Source organism: Lissotriton helveticus, chromosome 8 (assembly GCF_964261635.1).
Source record: "Lissotriton helveticus chromosome 8, aLisHel1.1, whole genome shotgun sequence".
Lineage (NCBI taxonomy): Eukaryota > Metazoa > Chordata > Amphibia > Caudata > Salamandridae > Lissotriton > Lissotriton helveticus.
In genome coordinates this window covers 954,892,967-954,916,289 of record NC_136069.1, presented here as the reverse complement: position 1 = coordinate 954,916,289, position 23,323 = coordinate 954,892,967, and positions in this window count along the sequence as shown.

Below are 23,323 nucleotides of genomic sequence, written 5' to 3'. Positions count from 1 at the left end.
GATTTCTCAGCAGGAGAAAAGACAGCGTCTCTCTCAGTGCGTCAATGGGAGGGCCGGCTTCCTTCGGCACTTGCCACAGCAGGGCGTCGGGCAAGTAGATAGCTGATCTGCTCCAAACCACCGTGTGTTTGCTAGGGCAGCTGCTGGTATATTTATACCTGGAAAGTGCCGAGTTTGACGTAAGGTTGGACATAAGACGTCACTAAGAACTTACAGTTCTCTCAGGACTTCAGGAGTTCTTGGACAAATCAAAACAGAAGCAGGGGGGAATTCCAGGGCTGCTGAAGGCTTGGTTTGATTAAAGAACGCGTTGTACTTTCTAGGAGTCTATGGGAGTAGCCTTGCCGTATTTGGACTGCATTGGCTCTGACTAAATATGGATATGATTCTTATGCCTTTATAAGGATATGATTTGTTATAACCACATAAGGGAATAAATCGGGTATATTTAAATAGGGTCCTAGATACATTCACAACACCCACTCCACGTATAATGTCCATCATTACTAAACACTAAGCAATATTAAACATATAACTATGCATGTGTTTTCCAGCCCACCCCAAAATACATAAAATGCATTTGAAATGGTACATACACGAAAAATGAGTAGTATACTGTACGTTTTTTAAGCAGTAATATCATTCAGATAATTCAAATATAGTACGTTTAAATATTGGCTGAATGAATCACGAAAATTACATTCATGAAATGGCTCTTAATACAGAAGAGAAGGTCGAGACCATTTCATCACATCTTTATACAATACTGTACATGTGCTAGAGGCTGAATCAAAATATTGTCTCTAGAGTTTCAAAATAGAAATCTTGTTATCTAAGAATAGTTCTACTTTAAGCAGAGTATTGTGTGCCAAAAAAAAAAGGTAAATATTTTGGGAACGGGGAAAAATAATTTTGCTTTCAGGGCAAAAAATAGTTCCTCAGTTTTTAGAAGCTTTGTTTTAAGAAATTGAAGGTCGGATTCAGTGTTCAGGGAACGCTGTGTGCTCAAAGTTATTCTAGTTGTTAGGAGAGAACATTAACTCAGATAGGGCTGCAAAGAATTTGTCTACAACAGTAGGGGAAAGTTCGACCAAGTTCGAAAAATCAGAAATAGTGCAGACATGAGAGGCATTGCTGTCGTCGCTGTTTAGATCTGCAATGGTCACAGAAGGTGGTACCTGTGTGCCGCTTTCATCTGAATAACCGGGTTTTAGAACCCAGCGGCGCCAGGGGAAACGCCCGAAGTCTCTGAGTTCACCTGTCTTGGCATACAGAGACACGGGATACTTCTTGGTGACGTCAGAGATCAAATTTATTGGCTGCAGCCAGTAACAGAAGTCCTAGAAGTCAACACGGTATGAGTTCTCAGGAGACTGCTCAATTTTACAAAGCAAGCCATCCCTTTTTATGCCAAAAATCACATTCCAGGCAAATACCTTACATTTACGAACTGTCCAATCACATACATCCAAATCAAGTCAGTCAAGTCAAAAAGGCTTTATTTCGATAAAAAATTATCAGAAAAGCATCAGAAAAATCACAATAAAACAAATTTAAAAAATGAGCGTAAACATACAATAATGATTTAACCTATTTAGAAAGAGTTGACAAACAAAACAAAACAGTGCATTAAGCAATCAATTTTAAAAAGTTTAAGGAAAGCAAACAATACTAGCCTTTTAGTTCGTTAAGTTTTTACAAATTTACAAGGCAGTTCATAAAACAGTTCATTTAAGCAATGAGTTTAAAATAGAATTAAACAGACAATTTTAGCCTTTTGGCTCGAATGGACCAAGCCCATGATAAAAATTTGGCTAAGGCACAAACGTAGGTCGCACGGCTGTCAGATATTAGTATCCTGATTGCTACCGCGTGGCTCCTAGTGCCCAGCTGCCGACATAAGTTTTTGAGCCAGGCCCTCCTGGGTATTGTGTACTCTCTGCACTCAAACATAAAATGCGCCAATGTCTCTGGTTTATCAAGGCATGCTGGGCGAAGCTCTGTAGTTTGCACGCGAGATTTCCAACGTGAAGTGAAAGAATTGAGGGGAAGGGTTCCTATTCTAAATCTAAAGTACAGGGCCCTGTCAAAAGGTTTTTCAATAACGTCAAGGTACAATTCCCGTTTGGGTAGATCTTTAAACTTCAAGAAGTCCTCCGTGAGTCTACCCATGGTGGTACTAATGTTCCTCTGAGAAAGGATCCAATCCCAATAGAGCTTCTTAAGAACTAACTTCGAGGGTGAGGTTCTATTCGTCCATGCTTCATTCAAGCCCAAGTTTGTTAGCAGGATCTTCATATCCCTCAACCATTTAATTTTATGCCACCCTGATAGTGACATGATTTCTGCTAGGCCTTGGGCATATCTGCTAAGTTCCTCCACACGCCACATGCGTGCCCATAACAGTAATGGACGGAGTTTTGCGACATCATCAATTGGGCGGCAGCCTAAATCCAACATTAGCGGGACTGTAGGGGTACCCTGCGGGAGAGACATAATCGATCTACAAAATTTATTCTCTGATCTTGGCAAAGCGTCGGTAATGGATGAGCCCCAAAGTTCGGCCCCATAAAGAGCAGAACTAACACCTTTGGCTGAATAAATCTGAAGGACTGTAGCTATTGGTCTTATTTTACAGCAGCGTTGTTCTTTCAAAAGGGCTCCTGTAATCCTCTTATGGATTAACAGCATTTTGTCCAAGTGTGGGGTCCATTCCATTTTGTGTGAAAGACGTATCCCAAGATAGTCAAAGACCTCTACCCTCTCCAGAAGTTCAGCATTCAGGGTAGGAGAGCGGGCTTGTTTTTTGGGAGGGTTCAGCACAAGGTATTTAGTTTTACTTGTGTTGATTACCAGACCACGTTTAGTGCAGAAAGATTGAAAGTTGTCCAAGAGCCTTTGGAGGCCCATTGGGGTTTTGGAAATTAAAAGCGTATCATCCGCGAAGAGGAGGGTTGGTATACGTTCGCCAGCCAGGGATGGTTCGTCTGAAGGATGTTTCCGAAGGTGCTCAACCACCCCATTGATGTAAAGGGAAAAGAGGGTGGGAGCAAGGACACATCCCTGGCGGACACCTCTCTCAACCGGGATACTATCTGTTTTTTCCCCCCCAGGGCCCCACCTAACCTGGGCAAAGCTATTGTGGTGTAGCCTGACAAGTAGGGATAGCAAGTAGTGGGGCAACCCCATGTCAGCCAGTACACTCCATAGAGACTCTCTGGGTACGAGGTCAAAGTCAGTCTTTAAATCGATGAACGCGAGATAAAGACTTCCCTTGCCTATGACCACAACCTTCCAATACACCATCATGAGTCTAAAAGCTTGCTCAATTGTCCCGGTACCCACTCTGAAGCCTGCCTGATAGTCAGAAAGAATTTTGTTTTCTTCAATCCAGTTTAAAATTCTGACCAGCAGGACCTTACCGACTACTTTTTGGCTGATATCTAACAGGCTAATGGGCCTATAGTTAGATGGTTCATCTCTAGAACCTTTTTTATGGATAGGGACCACTTCAGCTCCTTTCCACAAAGAGGGGATAGGGGCGCCCTTGCAAATAGCAACAAGTAGGGAATGGATCAGTTTCCCCCACTTCAAGATATCAGATTTTAAAAGGTCGCCGGGGATGCCGTCCGGACCAGCCGCTTTTTGGGGAATAATAGTGCTTATTGCGTATTCCACTTCCTTAATTGTAAAATCAAAGTCGTTAGGCTGAATGTCACAAATTTGAGGAAGCAATGGTGGGGCCACCTCCCCTCCATCAGGATCGTCATGACGGGTATAAAGCTTTGAAAAGTGTTTGACCCACGCCTGGCTTGGGATATTACAGGTTATCAGGTCACTATCTGGCCTATTGCGAACTCTTATAGTATCCCAAAACCATTTCGAGTCTCTCTTAGAGCTAGTTTCTTTAAGAGTAGACCAATAGGCCTCTTCCCACTCCCTTTTTGCTAAGCCCAGTGTTCTCTTGTGTTCTTTCCTGGCTATCTGTATTAGGGATTGGGACTTGCCCTTAACGGCCTCAATTAGCCTTGTCTTAGCTTTCCTGCATGCCGCAGTGTACCAATCATGTATCCCTTTAGATTTATTCTGGGACATAGTCTTCCCTGTGGTACCCTTTACCCAAAAAACTTCCCCTATAGCTTTTACAGCTGCTTCAAAAATGGGTGTTACCCTGTCTGCTGCCATGGGTAGATCAATAGTACTGATCTCTACTTGTGAGGCTATTAGGACCTCTACATCCAAATCAGAGGTATCGCATGATGGTAAAACCCACTTTTCAGTTGCCCAGCCCATCATCAATTATTGGTCGATCCTAACATTCTTCATCAGACAGGTCGAACGAACCCATAATAAAAACGGGCACATCCCCATCGTAAACAGGCCATAAAGAAAGGAGCGGAGACAGGTGTGAGTAAGATAAGACATAGTTGTGTGCAATAAAGGTTTATGATGTCCTGTGCCTTGATCCCTAATCTTGATCAGCTACTGGGAAAAGAACTGGCCTAACAAGTTTGGCTTCAGGCAAGAGGGTCCGTTCGCTCGGGTCATTCAGAAGTCAGCTAAAGTGTATATGTGCTAAAAGACTCGTTCGGCCGTGGTCATCGGCCTATGTGAGGGCAACCACAAAATGGCTGCCATACACAAAATGGAACCCAAGGGTTCAGAACGAATCCCTAAATACGTAGTGAATCCATCGGTGTAATGTGACGAAAACACTCATACTTGTCGTACTAACTGGTTACGGTTCGCTAATATCAAATTCGTAACGAAACCATGACCTTTATGAAACGGGTTCAGGATTCACGGAACCTCACAACCTCAGCAACCTCACCGTCACCTAATCGTAATGGTGAAGTCTCAACGAATGCCGTCATCAGAATAGGTAGCCGCTGGGGACAACACGTTGCATGAGCCGTTACCGAACCAAGCAAATTGTCGATATCCAAAGGTACTGCTGAAGGTAGTGTGAGACAGACGTCTAACACGCATTCTTCTCCGCATAGCAGGCATCGTAGAACAGGTAAGATGCAATCTTGACACATTGGTCTGAATGAAAGAAACCATGTGGTATTCAGATCTCTTAGTCGAGCTAAACCAAGTACTTTAGTTATTCTTTCTCGGCATCTCATCGCAAGGATCGTTTCTTCCATGGTAGCCTGAGTTTGTTTGTGTCTGGATTTGCCATATCGGAGCAGAAGGAACAAAAATAAAATTCCTGCTATGAGTCCCAAGATGAGAGGCAGCCCGCCAAATACAGAGTGCACGAAATTCGGGAAGATGCTCAGGACTGCTTCAAAGGGTGCTAATAGTCCCGAAAAAATTGTCTTAAATACAAGAGCGATGCCACTGATATCAGACATGTTCAAAATTTGACCTAACATTTCTGCGAAATGCACAGGGCAATTGGTTGATAATAATGTATGTATCTCTGTCGCTGTCCTTGCAACTTGCAGATCATACGTCTCTTTGGACGAGGTTAAAGGCACAGTTGTTTGTAAAAGAATGGATTTCATTGTGCTTAAAGTATCAATTCAAATAGAAGAGATATTCAGAGAAGGCCATATTGCTGCCTCCTTGTCTGGTTTGCTGTTTGGATACACTACTTGCATACAGCAAATGACCCTGGAAGTAACGCTCACCAGATAGGCTATTTCTGGCACCATGCCACAAAAGCTGTGGTCACTTATTATAACGTAGCTGCCGTTGGAAAGCTGTCTGAAAAAAGGCTCTATCTGTGTTGCAGGGGTGCCGTGCAGGTGACATGAAAGGTTGTTTGATGAACCTTCGCAGGCTCCATCCAAGTTAATACCTTGACACAGAAGTGTACCGCTTAGTGATTTTTTACAATTGTTGCCACTAAGAAATATCTCTTTTTTCCCTTCACTAAGGTAAATTCCAGGATGACTTGATGTATCCTTTACTCAACCTTTCATACAGGCCTGCTGGTATATACTTTTGGCAATATTGAAACTGAAAAGTTGTTATCGGAATTGTAATTGTACCATGTATTATCCATTCAATGACAGGTCGTTCTGACATTGTCAATGGCAATTTTTCTAGTTTTTCAATGCTCAGTACCGTATAGTCTGCTCCTTTTTGTGCCAAAGAGATTTGTTTATCAGTAAGGTTAAGGATAGAAAATAATGACGTTTTGTTGATTAGACGCCATGGCACGTAACCTGAACGCAGATTTTGCAACGTCCAGCCTAACTGTACAATAGAACGTAATTGGGACTGGCCATGTTGTAACATTAGCATATCTGTTATATTATATCAATAGCAGATGATACAATGCTGTCCAGTGAATAAATTCTGGAGGACAGAGTCGTTAACCCATTGTGCACTACAGACAGTAATTATTCCAAATTAATACGATCAATTTCTCGTATTTTTTCAGCAGTTTCAATGTGCATTACTTTCCTAGCTTCGTTGTAAGCGGCGTATATGAAACGTTTTTGACGCTGTTTGCGAGGTCCCAATATGAAATCTCGCAAGTCAGCACCTTCTTTAAGTAAAGTTAAGTGTTGCCTAATTTCAGGCAGTGTAGATCTCTGTAGCCATTTGAGGCATGGTTCCCCTACACTGTATGTTGTAATTATCCCTGGATGTTGTCTCTGGGAATATCTTGGGTTTGGCCTGTTCTGTTTGAACCCCTGTCTTTTATTCAGGAATCTATCTTGACAGTTATTAGTGTCTGTGAGCCAGATCAACCATTTTTTCCAATCAGGATTTGTTCTGTTTTGGTGTAAAATATGTGATACTTCTATCTCCACATCTGTAGTGCTATCACTATCAGGCATAGGTTTTGGAATAGACGGTTTGTTTAAGTCTTTTATCTTGGCTAGGCCAAGACAGGTTGTTTGTTGAAAGGTGTCATTCAGGAACATTATTTGTTCTGGGATCATGCAGGCTCTAAATAATGATTCTAGACCTTGTACCTGCCAATCTTTTGTACCCCAAATGGTTTTTGTTTAAATGTTGTTTTTTCAAAATTCAAAACCAAATGTAGACTTTTTTCATAACATTTTGTGGAATATATCAATTTAGTGTTTGTCAACATGTTTTTCATTCCTGTCTTATTTAACATTTTAAAATAAAACGTTTCTGGATCAGTGATGTTAAACCCTGGGAAGTATTGGAATTTCTCATAAAATGTTTTTGAACTGCCTTTTGGCGGTGTGGGACAATGTTCCCATTGAATATAAGTAAAAACATTTCTAGGATTAGCATATTTATGCAAATAGTGATGCCCATAATGATTAAAGCAATACATTTCTTCATAGTTTGATGAGCCTTCTAAATAATCATGTTCTGTAAATTTTGCTGACATTTCTAAATCTGACATCATATTATTAATATTTTCAAAGTCCCAATCATCAGAGAAAGTACTTGGTGATAAAAAGTCACTTAATGAAACCTTGAACTGATGTGGATATCTCAAAAGCTCAACCGGGCCATATATGTCGTAATCAGTAGTGTCCCATGCTACACCACCAGGTAGAGGAATGGCTGTGATGTTCACTGATGATAGTTCTCTTTTTTCGATGTGAGAAGATCTGTGAGGCTTTAGGACCAAGTTGATGTTCTGACTTGCTGTGTCCATTGTACTATATTTTCCTTCAATGAATTTTCCCAAGCTTAAAACCAAAATGAGCCATAGTAGGAGGAAAAGTACACCTAACACAATCCATAATTCAATCCATGGTTGTAGGAAGGTGGATACCTGACACACCACTTGGCTTTGCTTTACCTATTGACCTGCTGACGCCTCTTTCTTCGTTTCACGTCTGCAGCTTGCCCGAGGGAGGACTGGTGCTGGTGTTCCGCTCTCCCCTCGCTGCTGCATGTCACCAGCAGCCGCCGAGTAGGGGAGAGCGAGAGGGCTTACGAACTACCTTTCCCAGCAGCCCTTGCCCCCAAACCGGAAGTTACATCCCGCAGCAGCGCGCCAGGCGGCGCATTTAAACCAGGCTCCATACCGGTGGAGCGGGGGGGACACCACTTGGCTTTGCTTTACCTGTTGACCTGCTGACACCTCTTTCTTAGTTTCACGTCTGCAGCTTGCCCGAGGGAGGACTGGTGCTGGTGTTACGCTCTCCCCTCGCCGCTGTATGTCATCAGCAGCCGCTGAGTAGGGGAGAGCGAGAGGGCTTACGAACTACCTTTCCCAGCAGCCCTTGCCCCCAAACCGGAAGTTACATCCCGCAGCAGCGCGCCAGGCGGCGCATTTAAACCAGGCTCCATACCGGTGGAGCGGGGGGGACACCACTTGGCTTTGCTTTACCTGTTGACCTGCTGACGCCTCTTTCTTCGTTTCACGTCTGCAGCTTGCCCGAGGGAGGACTGGTGCTGGTGTTCCGCTCTCCCCTCGCCGCTGCATGTCACCAGCAGCCGCCGAGTAGGGGAGAGCAAGAGGGCTTAGGAACTACCTTTCCCAGCAGCCCTTGCCCCCAAACCAGAAGTTACATCCCGCAGCAGCGCGCCAGGCGGCGCATTTAAACCAGGCTCCATACCGGTGGAGCGGGGGACACACCACTTGGCTTTGCTTTACCTGTTGACCTGCTGACGCCTCTTTCTTCGTTTCACGTCTGCAGCTTGCCCGAGGGAGGACTGGTGCTGGTGTTCCGCTCTCCCCTCGCTCCTGCATGTCACGAGCAGCCGCCGAGTAGGGGAGAGCGAGAGGGCTTACGAACTACCTTTCCCAGCAGCCCTTGCCCCCAAACCGGAAGTTACATCCCGCAGCAGCGCGCCAGGCGGCGCATTCAAACCAGGCTCCATACCCGCGTCGCGGGAGCGCGCGGGAGCGCCGGGCGATGCCCAGGCAAAGGGCGGGCCCTCTACGGCCCTCAGAGGCCAGAAGAGGCTGGGCTGGGCCACCCCCCTAACTCCCTTCCTGTACTGAACAAGGTATTTATATATTTTTATATATATACAAATAGCCTGTTCCTTGAGTCACCCTTGCTGATACCGAGAGGTATATTACTAACGCTATTGAGGAAAAGATACCCGCCAAACACTAACGACACAAAGTATAGATCGGAGCAGCATGAGGAAGGTAACTAAAACCACCAGGATGCCAACCTTGAGATCTAACACCAAACAGAAGGCGGTTACCCCTCAACCAGTACCCACACTTACAGCGATAGACTTAATGTTAAAGCAGACTATTGGGGCAGTATCTACTGCAATAGCAAATACAGAAAGGCGGATGTCCTTACCACCGATTATAATCACCCAAGAGGCACAAGATGTAGTAGACGATCTTTCAGCAGTCACTATAGATGTAATAGATGATTTAGACATAAGCCCTGGTATTACTTCCTCTTTCGCTGAGCTCCCTTGTGCTCAGGCCCCAATTGAGATCACTGGGGATACAGAAAATATCCAGCCGAATCTAGGAACAGCACGGGGTATAGAGAAAACGAACTCAAGCAATACTGAGACAAAAAGAGCCAGTAAAGCTCATGTGCATACGAAAAAAAGGGCCAAAATAGTACATTAAACCATAACTTAGTGGCTCCAATCACCAATTCCACGTCAGGAATACCCTGTTGGGTGGCAAACATGGTAGCTGACCTTAAGGCTGACCTTGAAGACACGAATATTGCCCATATCAAACCATTAATGTCAAAAATTGATAGATTAACATCCTTAATAAATAACAAAGGGGTGGGTTCCACTAGGCAAGTGGGAAACGACGGTACATCAATTAAAGGGGGTGCAAAAGGAGGAACTGGTAACAACACACCAAAAGACAAGGTAGCACCAGTTAAGGAACCTACAACCACTATACCAAAGAAAGTTATGCAAAGTAACACACCGTTGGTGAAGAAAGCCCCCGTATCCCTGAATCCCAGTGTACCCACTACCACCCCACAGGTCCAATCGAAGCAAGGAAATGGAACCCTTTTAGCCTCTAATGACAAAACTGGCCAAAAACCTAAAGAAAGTACAAGCACAAACACCCCTCTACAAAAAAATCCACCTGAAAAAGCAAGATCGTCCTGTTTTCAGACAATTAATCTGCCGCCGGAAGCTTCGTCCTTTGTGGTTGTACTGACAGGAGTACCACCCCTGACAGAGGGAAAAAAGGAAACCCACCAGGAACTAAAAAATAAATGTGTGCAATGGCTAAAGATAAATAGACCCCCTACCTCCAAACATCTTTGGGGAAATACTTACGGTCAGAAGAGGGGAATGGATAGGGAGAGGTATAAAAACAATAGCTGGGGACATTATAACAATTAATTTCAGAGACACGGCTGCAGTGAATTATATATGCAATGCACCCCCCAGTGGAACCAACTCACAAATCCACCCCCTACATCAATCATACTTCTACCCGATCATACCCCAAAGACAAATGCAAATAAATAGGACAGTGATGAGCAGGGGTCACCAGTTAGCACCTCAGCATAGATTTCACCAATGGCAAACGCCTTGGCAAGGCACTCCAGACTATGACCCTTTTTTATCTCAGTACGCACACTGGAACAGGTTCTGTGCACTGGACGAGGTGGATTGACTCGCTCCTGAGGAAACCAGCACCCCACTACCGAATATAAAATCAGATGAGGAAGGGCTCGCAGGGGCAGGAATTTACATACCAATTGCCCCGGAAGATAGTGGGGGCAGGAGTGCTAGTACAAGGAATTCTAAAAAACAGAAAGGGGGAACTAAAAAGTTAGATCAAACAGCTCATATGACACCAGTAGATCAAACGAGGTGGAAGACGGAAATTACTCATGCACCCCATATTAAGGCGAAAATAAAAGGGGAAGACAAGGAAACGTGCCCATTAAGGGCACTGAAAGAGCCCACTACGGGGGATAACCTGGACAGCCTTCGAATCATATCGTGGAACATCGCAGGACTGGCAACCAAATATGATTCACAGGAATGGCGGAAGTACATAAATAATTTCCAAATCATATGCCTGCAAGAGACCTGGGAGGTCGACCCCAACCAGTATAGCATTGAGGGGAACAAATGCTTTTCTGTCCCGGCTATAAAATCATCATCCGGGAGAGCAATCGGAGGATTAATAATATATGTAGACCTCCTCATTCAAGGGACTTGGTTTAATTATAATTGGGACTCACACAATATACAAGCAATAGGGTACCGCTCCAAAAGGCTCAACTTCCTTTTAGTAAATTGGTATAATGCGGTAGGCACGATGGGAAAAGGCAATGTCACAAAAGAACTGGACTCTCGTTTAGATAGACAGATTTTATCAAACAAGACACCAAATTGCCCCAGCATAATACTTATGGGGGATTTTAACTGTCACCTTTGTGAGAATTTGAGACCTCTTAATAAGGACTGGTCGCGATGCACAATATTAAAAGGCCCACATTTTGCACATACCACAGAGGGATGGGACCTAGAGAAGTTAGCAAATAGGCATAACCTGTCCCATACAATGGACCTGATAGAGCTAGGCAGCAATGGAGACCCCAATCCTACATTTAAGGGCAGAGGCTGCCACTCGTACATTGACTTTATCATGGTTTCACCTATAATAAAAAGAAGTACCAGCAGTATGACTATTGATTTAAGCATATTTAGCAATCACAATCCACTGGTCTTGGTACTAAAAGGCATTAACTGCAAGAAACCATCTCATAGAATAGACATTACAGAAAAGGCAGTGGACCAGGGGAGGAGGATCAAGTGGGCCAGCACAGATGGTGACAAATTTTATAAAAGACTAATAGCAGAAGGGCAAAATGCTATAGATATATGTCTTGATCCACTATGGGGGGAGTAACGGTGGTTAGTGCATTTGAAGAAATTGCACGCCACGTAGACGACCTACTTAAGTCGTCCAATGGTAGTAAAACAGCCCTCACACCGCGTTGGTTTGACCAAGACTGTATCAAGGCGCACAAAAATCTCAAACTAAGCCTCAAATCCCGCCCTATGGATAACCTTAAAATAATACACTACAGATCAGAATACAAAAAGGCCGTGAAATCCCGTAAAAAATGTTTACAAATGCGGGCGTGGGAGGACTTCAGGGAGGCAGCAGAAAGGGGAGACATGTCGGGGTTCTGGAAAGTCATTAATACACCATGTTTCCAGGATCCAGGCGTGCCGAAAATAACAAATACCATCTTACCAGAGCAATGGTATACCCATTTCCAAAGCCTTTATAATCATACAGGTCAATTAATACAGGATGAAGGATTAAGGTCAAACCCAACCACCCGTTTAGACTTTTCCCTGGCAGATGTAGAATTGGCAATAGCAGGACTAAGTAAAATTAAAGCACCCGGTCCCGATGGCATACCCCCTGATCTTTACCTAAGCAGTACAGAGCTATGGGCCCCACTACTCACGAGGGTTTTGAACGAGGCGGTCGTGGCAGGACTGCCTCGTTCATGGTCAACGGCAACTATTGTCCCAATTTACAAAACAGGGAATCATGATGACCCACAATGTTACCGTCCCATATCCCTTATAGATGTGACAGCCAAGGTGCTGGGCCGTGTCATTCTATATCGTTTACAGGAATGGGCAGAGGAGAACAAGGTCCTCACAGACATACAATATGGGTTCAGGGAGGGCAGATCCACCACCGACCAATGCCTGAACCTTTACCTTCTGACAGCCAAATATACCATCGCCGCCAAGGGGGCAATATACATGGGGTTCATGGACCTCTCCGCGGCCTTTGAACGTGTAAACAGAGAAAAACTATGGGCCCTATTGTTAAACCAAGGAGTGGAACAAAGGCTAGTAGACCTCCTAAAAGCCCTACATTGGAACACTTCTGCATCAGTGCGATATAATCAAGAGGGTAGTAGAACTGAACATTTTTTATGCACGAGTGGAGTGAGGCAGGGTTGTATTTTAGCGCCTTTCTTATTTTCGATATATATCAACCTACTGGATAAAGAACTCCTTAAACTGTGTGTGGATTCACGCCAAATAGGACATCGAGCAGTGCCCGTATTACTTTACGCGGACGACGCGGTGTTGTTAGCCAGGACACCGCTGGGGCTCCAGAAGCTGATTAATGGATTTGTGAATTTTATGGCTAAACTTGACCTATCTGCCAACCTGGAAAAATCCTATGTCATGACAGTGGGAGGCAGGGAAAAAAGGAATTTCCCCTACAAGATCGGGCCACACAAGGTAGACCAGGTCAAGTCTTTTTCGTATTTAGGCGTATTGTTTGATGAACATGAACGCGGCAAAATTGGTGGCGTCATCAAGGGCCATAATGGGCTATGGGAGAAGACTTGGCAGATGGTCCCCGGAACAAATCCTAAACCAGTACAGATCAATTTGTTGTGCCAAAGTAGTTTATGGAGCAGAAGTTTGGGGCTTCACAAATAAACAACTTCAGCAGATCCAGGTGGAAGAAAACAAATTCTTCAAAAGAATCTTGAAATTGCCCCAGAGCACCTCAGCCTAAATCATTCATGAGGAACTAGGGTAGCCCTATATCGAAGATCGAATTAAAGTTAGACCACTCCTCGCATGGATAAAAATTTGGACTAATCCTGAAGCGGATCTCACCAGACAAATTCTTAAACACTGTCTGAAACGTGATACAGGAGACCACATCCCATGGCTGAAATATGTAAAGGATTCTTTCGAGGCAATTGGTTGCAAAAAATTTTACACTGCAACTGAATCTTTAAACAGTCAGAATAAAGCAATGACAAAAAAACTCTTTTTTAAATGGACACTCACGAATAGGGCTGACGTGGAAAGGTGCAAATCTACTGTTTTATCCTACTGTTTATTGACAAAGAAACAAGGAATGGAACCATACCTCACTGTGAAGCACAATGCCCAGGATAGATTCTATATGACTCGGTTCAGACTCAACATGTTACACCATCTACTCTCTGTTCCCTCTGGATTCACTCTAACGCCAGAAGTGAAGGGTACCTGCGGCTGCGACGGTAGGTCTCCGCAGGATACCCTTCACTTTGTTCTGCTATGGCCCTTTTATTCTGTGCCCAGACGCAAATTTTTAGTAGGGATCCTGAAAGAAACCAAACTAAGACAAGCAAAAGCAGCCCTAAAGTTTCTGCAGGAAGCCTCTGACGCTCACACATTGTTTTGTACAGTAAGTTTTATTAGGGTGGCAATGAGGCTAAGGAACACAAGAGATATAACCGAGTAAATAATCCTATAAACAGAGACTTCCAAGGTAAACCCCCCGTCCTTCTTTGCACATACAATGAATTTTTGCTTCTTTTTTAACTCATTTTTAATTGTTTTTATATATGAAAAATTTTAATTGTTTATGTACTTTTATGGTGTCTTTTTAAGTGCCGAATAAAGTTTTGAAATGAAATGAAATGAAACTGAAAAGTTGTTATCGGAATTGTAATTGTACCATGTATTATCCATTCAATGACAGGTCGTTCTGACATTGTCAATGGCAATTTTTCTAGTTTTTCAATGCTCAGTACCGTATAGTCTGCTCCTTTTTGTGCCAAAGAGATTTGTTTATCAGTAAGGTTAAAGATAGAAAATAATGACGTTTTGTTGATTAGACGCCATGGCACGTAACCTGAACGCAGATTTTGCAACGTCCAGCCTAACTGTACAATAGAACATAATTGGGACTGGCCATGTTCTAACATTAGCATATCTGTTCTATTATATCAATAGCAGATGATACAATGCTGTCCAGTGAATAAATTCTGGAGGACAGAGTCGTTAACCCATTGAGCACTACAGACAGTAATTATTCCAAATTAATACGATCAATTTCTCGTATTTTTTCAGCAGTTTCAATGTTCAATGATCTCTTGGTGCCTCAGACCCATTCCCATGTGTGCTTCTTGAATCAAGTAAGCTCTCCGGTTCGTGTTTGGAATGACCCTATCCCCCACTCTAGGGATTCGAGCAAACAGAACGGAGTTCGCATCAATTATGTATATATTTCCGAGTGGATAATTTAGAGGTAACGCCGCATAGTTGCCTTCCATTGAGGCTTTTACTGCTAGTAGCGTTTCTCCATCTATTTGTTTTTTAGAATGCTTTTTTGTGGCTACGGAAGCCGGTTTGACTGCAGCCGCTGTGGCTCTGTTAGGCAATGAATTCCCCGCAACATGAACGCCATCACGTTGATGACTCAGTGTATGTATCACGTGAGTCTTTTGTAGTTCTTTCTGCAAAAGAACTACTTGTTCCCAAGGTTTTTTATGCTTTATTGTGGCACCTGTCTCATCTTTGTAACCATTTTTGATCCAGGTCTGCATGTCATTATTGTAAGAGTGGACGCAATAATGCGAATCGCACACTATTAGTGTGGGGAATTCGCGATCGGCATTTTCAAGCGCCATCTTTAAAGATCTTATTTCAGCTCGCTGAGCTGTACAGTATCTGAGTGATTCAGTTTTAGTGACCATCGGTCTGAATTTACCTAAGCGCCAGCGACCTTTAACAATCGCACATGCTGCATTGTAAACTTGTTTTTTCACAACGTAGTGTTGTGCAAATCTGTCCGTGTAGATTACACAGGTGTATTGTTCGAGAGCTGATGCTCTTGGTATGTTAGTGGAATTTCAACGTCCTCAAAAGGAACGTATTCCGTTGGAAGTTCCCCTACTTTGTAGTAGTGGAACTCGTGTGTCACAGCATGAGCTGCTGGAAAATGTATCCAGGAATAGAATACCTCTGTCTGCCGATATTCATGGGCCTCTACCACAAATATGACTGTACCACCTCTTGATGATACTCCATTATTTATAAGTTTGTAAGTTACACTCTTCCTTACATTGACTCGAATGAGTAAAGCCTCCGGGTCATCTTCCCGGAGAGTTGGGTCTTCCGCTAAAAGTTGAGCTGCTAATTTAGCTCTCTCCCTTTCGTCTTCACTTTCCGAAAAATTTTTGACAGAAAGTTTGCAGATCAAGTTTCAAGGAAACAAAGATTAGGTGCACAAAATTTTGGAACACTGTATCCTTCAACGTTGACTAAACCAAAAACTAATACATAGGATTCTCATCCTACTAAGTTTCGGCGTATATTAACCTTTCACCCACTCCAGACGTCTATTGGAGTATTTACGGGAGAAAGGGGTCTGTGTGAAAAAGCACGACTGAGTTACTCTAGCATCTAGCGTTAAATTATCGCCTTACCAAAGGTTGGGCGCCATGTAGTGTAGTTCCTATATTCCCAATAGGCTCTGTGCATTGGAATGACATAAACAATAGTTTAGACGTAGGACTGAGGTCGACTAGGTCTCTACTGAATATGTTAGACTTAATTATGAATGCCAGCTAGCTCAGAGGTCACTAGAAACGTTCTCGAGTGAACAGGAAGGAGTTAACTTTCCTGGATAGACAAGAAGGGATTAGTTTCTGATAACCGCATAAACATGACATCTTTGCTCCCTCCAGAATAAGGAGAATATCTCCAGAGTCGCGGAAACAATAGATAACTATTTTACTCAGTCAATCGTGCATACTTAGTTTCACCAGAAGCGCAGAGAAATAGAGACGGGCGTTTTCAATAAAAGTGGTCATTTATTGAACAGTCTTCTTTCTCATGCAAGAGAAGTGAGTTGCCACAATTGCAATACTTGTCATAAAGTAAAGTGCGTACAGTTAAAGGACTATTATAAAATAATACTGTAAAAGCATGGTACAGTTTCTAAGCCATACCGTGTTTAAAATAGATAAAATATATACATATATAAAACCAGGACTAAACGTACTCAACTGGTGCTTCTAAGATACGCCTACCCCGGTGGACCTAACCTAAGCCTAGTACGTGGGAAGGAGTAAGTGAGCTGCAGTTTAAGTTAAGATAGTTTTGCCAGGAATCTGAATCAAGAATTCTCTGAGGATCTAATCAGCTCTGTACCTTGGTTAGAGAATGAAGGAGGTCTTGTATCTCGTTCTCAGGACTCGATCTCCCAGCAAACCGCAAGGGTGACTGGAAACACTGAAGCTGGATTTCTCGGCAGGAGAAAAGACAGCGTCTCTCTCAGTGCGTCAATGGGAGGGTCTGCTTCCTTCAACACTTGCCACAGCAGGGCGTCAGGCAAGTAGATAGCTGATCTGCTCCAAACCACCGTGTGTTTGCTAGGGCAGCTGCTGGTATATTTATACCTGGAAGGTGCCGAGTTTGACGTAAGGTTGAACATAAGGCGTCACTAAGAACTTACAGTTCTTTCAGGACTCCAGGAGTTCTTGGACAAATCAAAACAGAAGCAGGGGGGAATTCCCGGGCTGCTGGAGGCTTGGTTTGTTTAAAGAATGCGTTGTACTTTCTAGGAGTCTATGGGAGTAGCCTTGCCGTATTTGGACTGCATTGGCTCTGACTAAATATGGATATGATTCTTATGCCTTTATAAGGATATGATTTGTTATAACCACATCAGGGCATAAATCGGGAATATTTAAATAGGGTCCTAGATACTTTCACAACAATCTTTAATCCAGGCTTGGATCACACAGGACACTTTCCACTTCGACGGCAGCAGCACTTTGCAGCAGATCCCCATTGAAATCAATGACGATTCCCGACACCAAAAGACACCTATGCACCCGGTTCCCTGGGTGAGGTAACTCGAATACTCCGGTGCTCCCGTGGGTGTTGGACCTAGAACCAGGGTTGGGCAGAATTTGCATAATCGCGTTACGCAAATCTTCGCGAAAACAGCAAAAGTCTCCCCAAACACGCAGAAATATCGCGAAGACGCGCAAGTCCTTGTCCCGCCTGTTCGTCAAATTTTTTGCATGATCGCGTTGGAAATGTGTCACAAACTTGCCCATGCGGTCGATAATGGGTGCGACCATCTTGTTTTCACTTGTCCCGCCCGCTCGCGATGCTTATTTTCTGTTCCTGTTCGCGCAATGCATGCTCGTGCCCGTTCGTGATAAGTATTTCCTGTTCGGGAACGCATATTACATGTTTGCGATGCTTTCTGCGTGCTCGGGGGGAAATATCACGGAACTTGCCCATGCGGTCGCAATGGGCATGGCCATCTTGTTTTTCACTCTATTGCTATGGTTCTGGGACCTGCTTTTCAATCCTCCCTCTATCTTTTCAATCCTTTGTTTCTGGAAACTTTTTTTTGATCTTTTTCATTTATTATTTCTCTCTCTATTTTCCTGATTCTATATTTTTTGTTTTTGTCTGCTTTTTGTGTGTTTTTAACTACTTTTTCACTCTTTTTCTATTACCTGCTTTTTTCATTTCTCTTACTTACTTTTTTAATTATTATCTTTTCTTTTCCGCCCCCGCATACCCCAGTACAACCCCCTTTTGTACTGCTTTGTTCGCCATAAGTTGGCAGGGTATGCTCAGGCGTAAGTCCCTTGCTCACTTTGCCACTGGATTCAAGCAAACCTGGCTGAAGATGGCCGAAATGCCAGGAACCGGTCCTAGAAAGCTTGTTTCCAGTCCAGGGAAGGCATGGCTTGGCAGTTCGGGCTGGGCTGTTCCCATGTGGCACAGGGGCAGACTGATTTGCATATGGCCATGTGTGAACTGGGGTGGCAGAGTGGTCTAAAGAACGGTGATGGATTAAACCCAGATCTGTTGACTAGGTGTGAGTGTTTGATTGGTTCAGATGCTCCGTCCATCACCACCCCCTTTTGTACCGCTTTGTTCGCCTGAAGTTGGCAGGGTATGCTCAGACGTAAATCCCTTGCTCACTTTGCCACTGGATTCAAGCAAGCCTGGCTGAAGACGGCTGAAATGTCAGAAACCGGTCCTAGGAAGCTTGATTCCGGTCCAGGGAAGGCATGGCTTGGCAGTTTGGGCTGGACTGTTCCCATGAGGCACAGGGTTAGACTGATTTGCATATGGCCATGTCTGAACTGGGGTGGCAGAATGGGGTAAAGAATGGTGATGGATTAAACCCAGATCTGTTGACTGGGTGTGAGTGTTTGACACCCAGGGATTTTGACAAACCAAGTTGTAAAAAATGCACATGTTATGGTGTAGTGCCACTGGAACACTTCCCGAGGCGGCATGGATGCATCATCTCTACTCTAGTCTGTTTCCAGCATTAACCTACAACAACAACAGGACAGAGCAGGCCCACAGGGACGGCACCCTTTGCACATCCTCCATTTAGCGTACATTTTTTGAAAATACAACAAAACATAACGGTGGTGGGGATATCCTAGTACACAGAGTTATAAACTCTAATTGTGTCGAGTCACCTGACTAGGCCTACAGTACACTGGACACAAGCGTAACCGTTAGTGCTGTGTAGGAAGATGACAACAAATCCAATCGATGCCAGCAATTAATGCTGATGTATTAGGTTCCTTTGGTAAAAAAATTACCTCACACATATACTGCTCATGGGTGGGCAAGCAGAAGAAGATCCTCGTCCTGCCTTGAAATTGAAGTATTGTTGCTTTTGCCACATCTGCCCCAGCAAGCGTGTGATCAATTATTGGTGTACATTTAATTTAGTCACACCTCAATAAGTCACACAGCTTGGGGGTAGAGGTTTAGGGTTTGTTGAATGGCTGGGAAGGGGGGTTTTGGGAAAGGTTTGACAAAGAAAAACAGTACACATGGACAAACAACAAACAACAGATTCTTTGTAGACTACCATATCCATATCAATATGTTAAGGGAGAAAAAGGAAATGCATGCATGATGATGATAAGGAGACCCGGATTACATAGAGTTTGTGTTCAGTTGTACCGGGCTTACTTTTACAGATAGCAAAGAAAATGTTAAAATATCTGTAGAGATTAATTATAAACAGAGAGCAAACCTAATGATAAAAATAACAACAAGAACACACTGTTGTAATGCTTGCAGACAAAAAAATGAATCAAAATATTTTAAAGATGATGAAAGTTGATACTGTTACTGTGTTATCCTGGTCAAAATGGGGAGTTGCATCTCGGCATTCCTCTTGGACCTCCCTTCGATAGATGCTCTGTCCATCAATATTGGGTGACACCACTGCCTGCCTGGCAGATGTAGATTCATTGGTAAGGTAAGTGTGCATTGTTTTCCTAAGTAGAGCACAGGGTAAGGCCCAGCCTGTAATTGCAGATGGAAAAACAAAAGGGATTTTGACAAACCAAGTTGTAAAAAATGCACATGTTATGGTGTAGTGCCACTGGAACACTTCCCGAGGCGGCATGGATGCATCATCTCTACTCTAGTCTGTTTCCAGCATTAACCTACAACAACAACAGGACAGAGCAGGCCCACAGGGACGGCACCCTTTGCACATCCTCCATTTAGCGTACATTTTTTGAAAGAGTTGAACAAAACACATATCCAGCAACAAAGCATTGTACAATTTAAGTGACTAAATCAATGCACCGCAGTCATATCACCGCTACACTTGACTCCACCGCTGCACAGACATTTAGATCTGCTGTGGTTGTTGATGACTTGTTTACCTTTTATGCCACTCATGAAACGGCCTGACCTATTCCATCAATCATCTCAGATCCATGTACTTAGTGACTGCGAAGGTACTATGTCACTATGGTCATCATGATTAACCCTGGGCAAAGCACTACACTACGCCAGCGTAGTTCGTGAAGTTTGCGCTACTTTGCACTACACGAACTGCATGTAGCACAGTGCAAACATGCGTAGCGTAGCTTAGTGCAGTGGCCATTTTTTGCTTGCTCGCGGTCCTCAACGTCAAGTTGGCGACCGCGAGCAAGTAAAATGATATCCCGGCGAGACTTTTTCCTTGTTCGCGATCAGCAACAACAAGTTGCTGATCGCGAGCGTGGAAAATAAACCTCCCGGTGAGATTCTCTCTTTTAAAAGAAATATTTTTATTGAAAAACACCTGGTACAATCATATAAAAAATACATTTTGTATCACAAACCTTATTTTAAGATCTAGACATGATATTAAAAGAAATGTACAAGATAAATCTATAGACAAACTAGACTGAGGTGCAACTTTCTAAAAAGACAGTTAAAAATGAGAAACAGAATAGTTCATTTATAAGAAAAAATCCTGAATCAATATTTCAAAAGAAGATCATCTAAAATAACTCCAAATGGAATTCTCGAGACATTGAGTTTATATGTGCACGTGCAGGCAACCCCTGATTGGTGCCCATATGGCCTGGCCCCAATCCCTCATCTTGTTACCCCTCCTTGAGTAGAGGGAGGACTCAATGTTATGGATCCCCAGGAGCCTAGCCAACCACATCTGATAGGAGGGAGGTGCTATCAATTCCTATCAGCATTAGGGTAGCCCCTCCCAACATTTTTCAATCTCCCCTGAATTAAAATTAATTTATCACATTGATAAAACATATGCAGCAAGTTGCAAGGACCTTCTTGGCATCTTGGACATATGTTTTCCCATTCATATAATTTAGCAGGGGTGAAATACAGATTAAAAAGAGTCTTATACTGTAGGGCTTTCAAATTCGAGTAGCAGAATACTTTGCTAGCCATCTGCTGTGATTTATCTATATCCACATCCGAGTCACCTAATCTAGTTACCCAGGTCGTTTCATATTTTTCCAGATCACCCTGTATACTTGAAAGCAGAGAGCCAAAAATCATCTTGATTTTAGTTCCACCCCATAATAAATATTCTATCATGCTGATCTGGCATCCTGGGGTGATCCGGGGCCTAATACCCCTCATCACTCCAGAGATCTGCAGAAACTTAAAACCCTGACTCGCCAGGATTCCAAATTTCTGCTGGACCTCTTTAAAGCTCAACAGATTATCTCCTCCAAAAACATCCCTATTCTTTTTACCCCTTGTTGCTCCCACAATCTCGCCATCATTGCTGCATTGTGGAAGAATACTGGAATTCCACAAAGATGTATAATAATTGATTTTTGGGATTACCATTGCCTTTCAAACTAGCTTCCATATTTCCCAAAGACTATCCAGCACCTTGTATCGCGTTTTCTTACAGTATCGTCTGTCGTTTTACGTAACAGAAGTCCCAGGGCCTCAATGCCCAACAGCAGCTCGTATATAGATGGAATTGCTTGGTCACTATATCGAGTATCGCGCAGATTTGTGGCAGGCTCGAATAAAATTGCCATCTGGCTCAGCAGGCAAGCCAGCTGATAAAATCTAATATTTGGCATTGCCAGCCCTCCCCTTTGTTGTGGAAAGGACAAATATTTCAACGAATGTCTGATCTTGCCATATTGCAGATTAAATTTACAAAAACTGTCTCTATAGTTTTTAGCACAGCCTCATCAATCAGATATGCGAGTTTCTCAATGTGAGGATCTTTCTCCAGTTTCTCATTGCGAGTGGTCGCGTATGCTCGCGACCGCTCGTGATGAGAAACTACCAGTCCCCGTTGAGAAAGCTGCCGCTCGAGTAAAAATCTACTTGAGTGGCAGAAAACTACAGCTTACACTGTGCAAGATGCCGTTTTCAATGATTGCACAGTGCCGGATGCTTGTCCGCACTGTGCAATCACTGAAAACGGCATCTTGCACAGTGCGAACAGGGTACTACACAGTTCGCAAAGCGCTACGCATAGCTCGCGTAGTGGAAGTGCACTTTGCGTAGCTACGCATAGTGCTACATCGCAAACTACGCACATGGTTAATCATGGTGGTGTTATTCAACTCAGTCTGCAGTGTACCGAGTGAGTCCAGATTCCATATTCAAAAATGCAATGGATCGGCCTGCAGTAGAAGTACAATTTTTGTATTAAACAACAAGATTGGAAATATTGACTTGAGTCACTGTTAGTGTGTAGAGTAAATACTAGTACACTTTTATTTCACTTCATGCACAACAAATAACAACAAAAACACAAACACCAATCACTCAGAGTCGATTGCCTTGAGTTACTTTTAGTGTGTGCATTACATATAGTACACAATGAATTAACTTCATGCACAACAAATAACAACAAAATCACTCAGTCAGCGTCCAATGCATGGCATTATTCATTACCTGTTCCTTCTCATCTTCAGTTAATGGGCAGTCTCTCTTGGATCAGAAAGGAGAATAGCTATAGTAGTCATCATCATGTTTCACTTCTTTTGAAGGGACTAGGAAAGAATTTCTTTTTTCTTCTATTTTGCATCATCCAAACATTATCTGTCTTGAAGGCAATGGATTAAGGGAGATTCAGAAGGATGGTGGAGCAGGATTCGAAGGAGTGTACTGTGAAATGCAGACAGCTGAAACTCGTATATGGCAATAAAAAGAGTAGAAGACGGTGGATATGGATTTGATGTGATTAGATGTTTCTAACCAGAAAGACAGACACACAAATAAAAGAAAATAAGGGAGGAAGACAGTAAGAAGTGAAAGCCAAATTGTCAGGTAAGTATAGCTTGTCCTCAAACTCTGGGGGTTCAACCAAAAGTAGATAATCATCAACTAACACACTACTTCC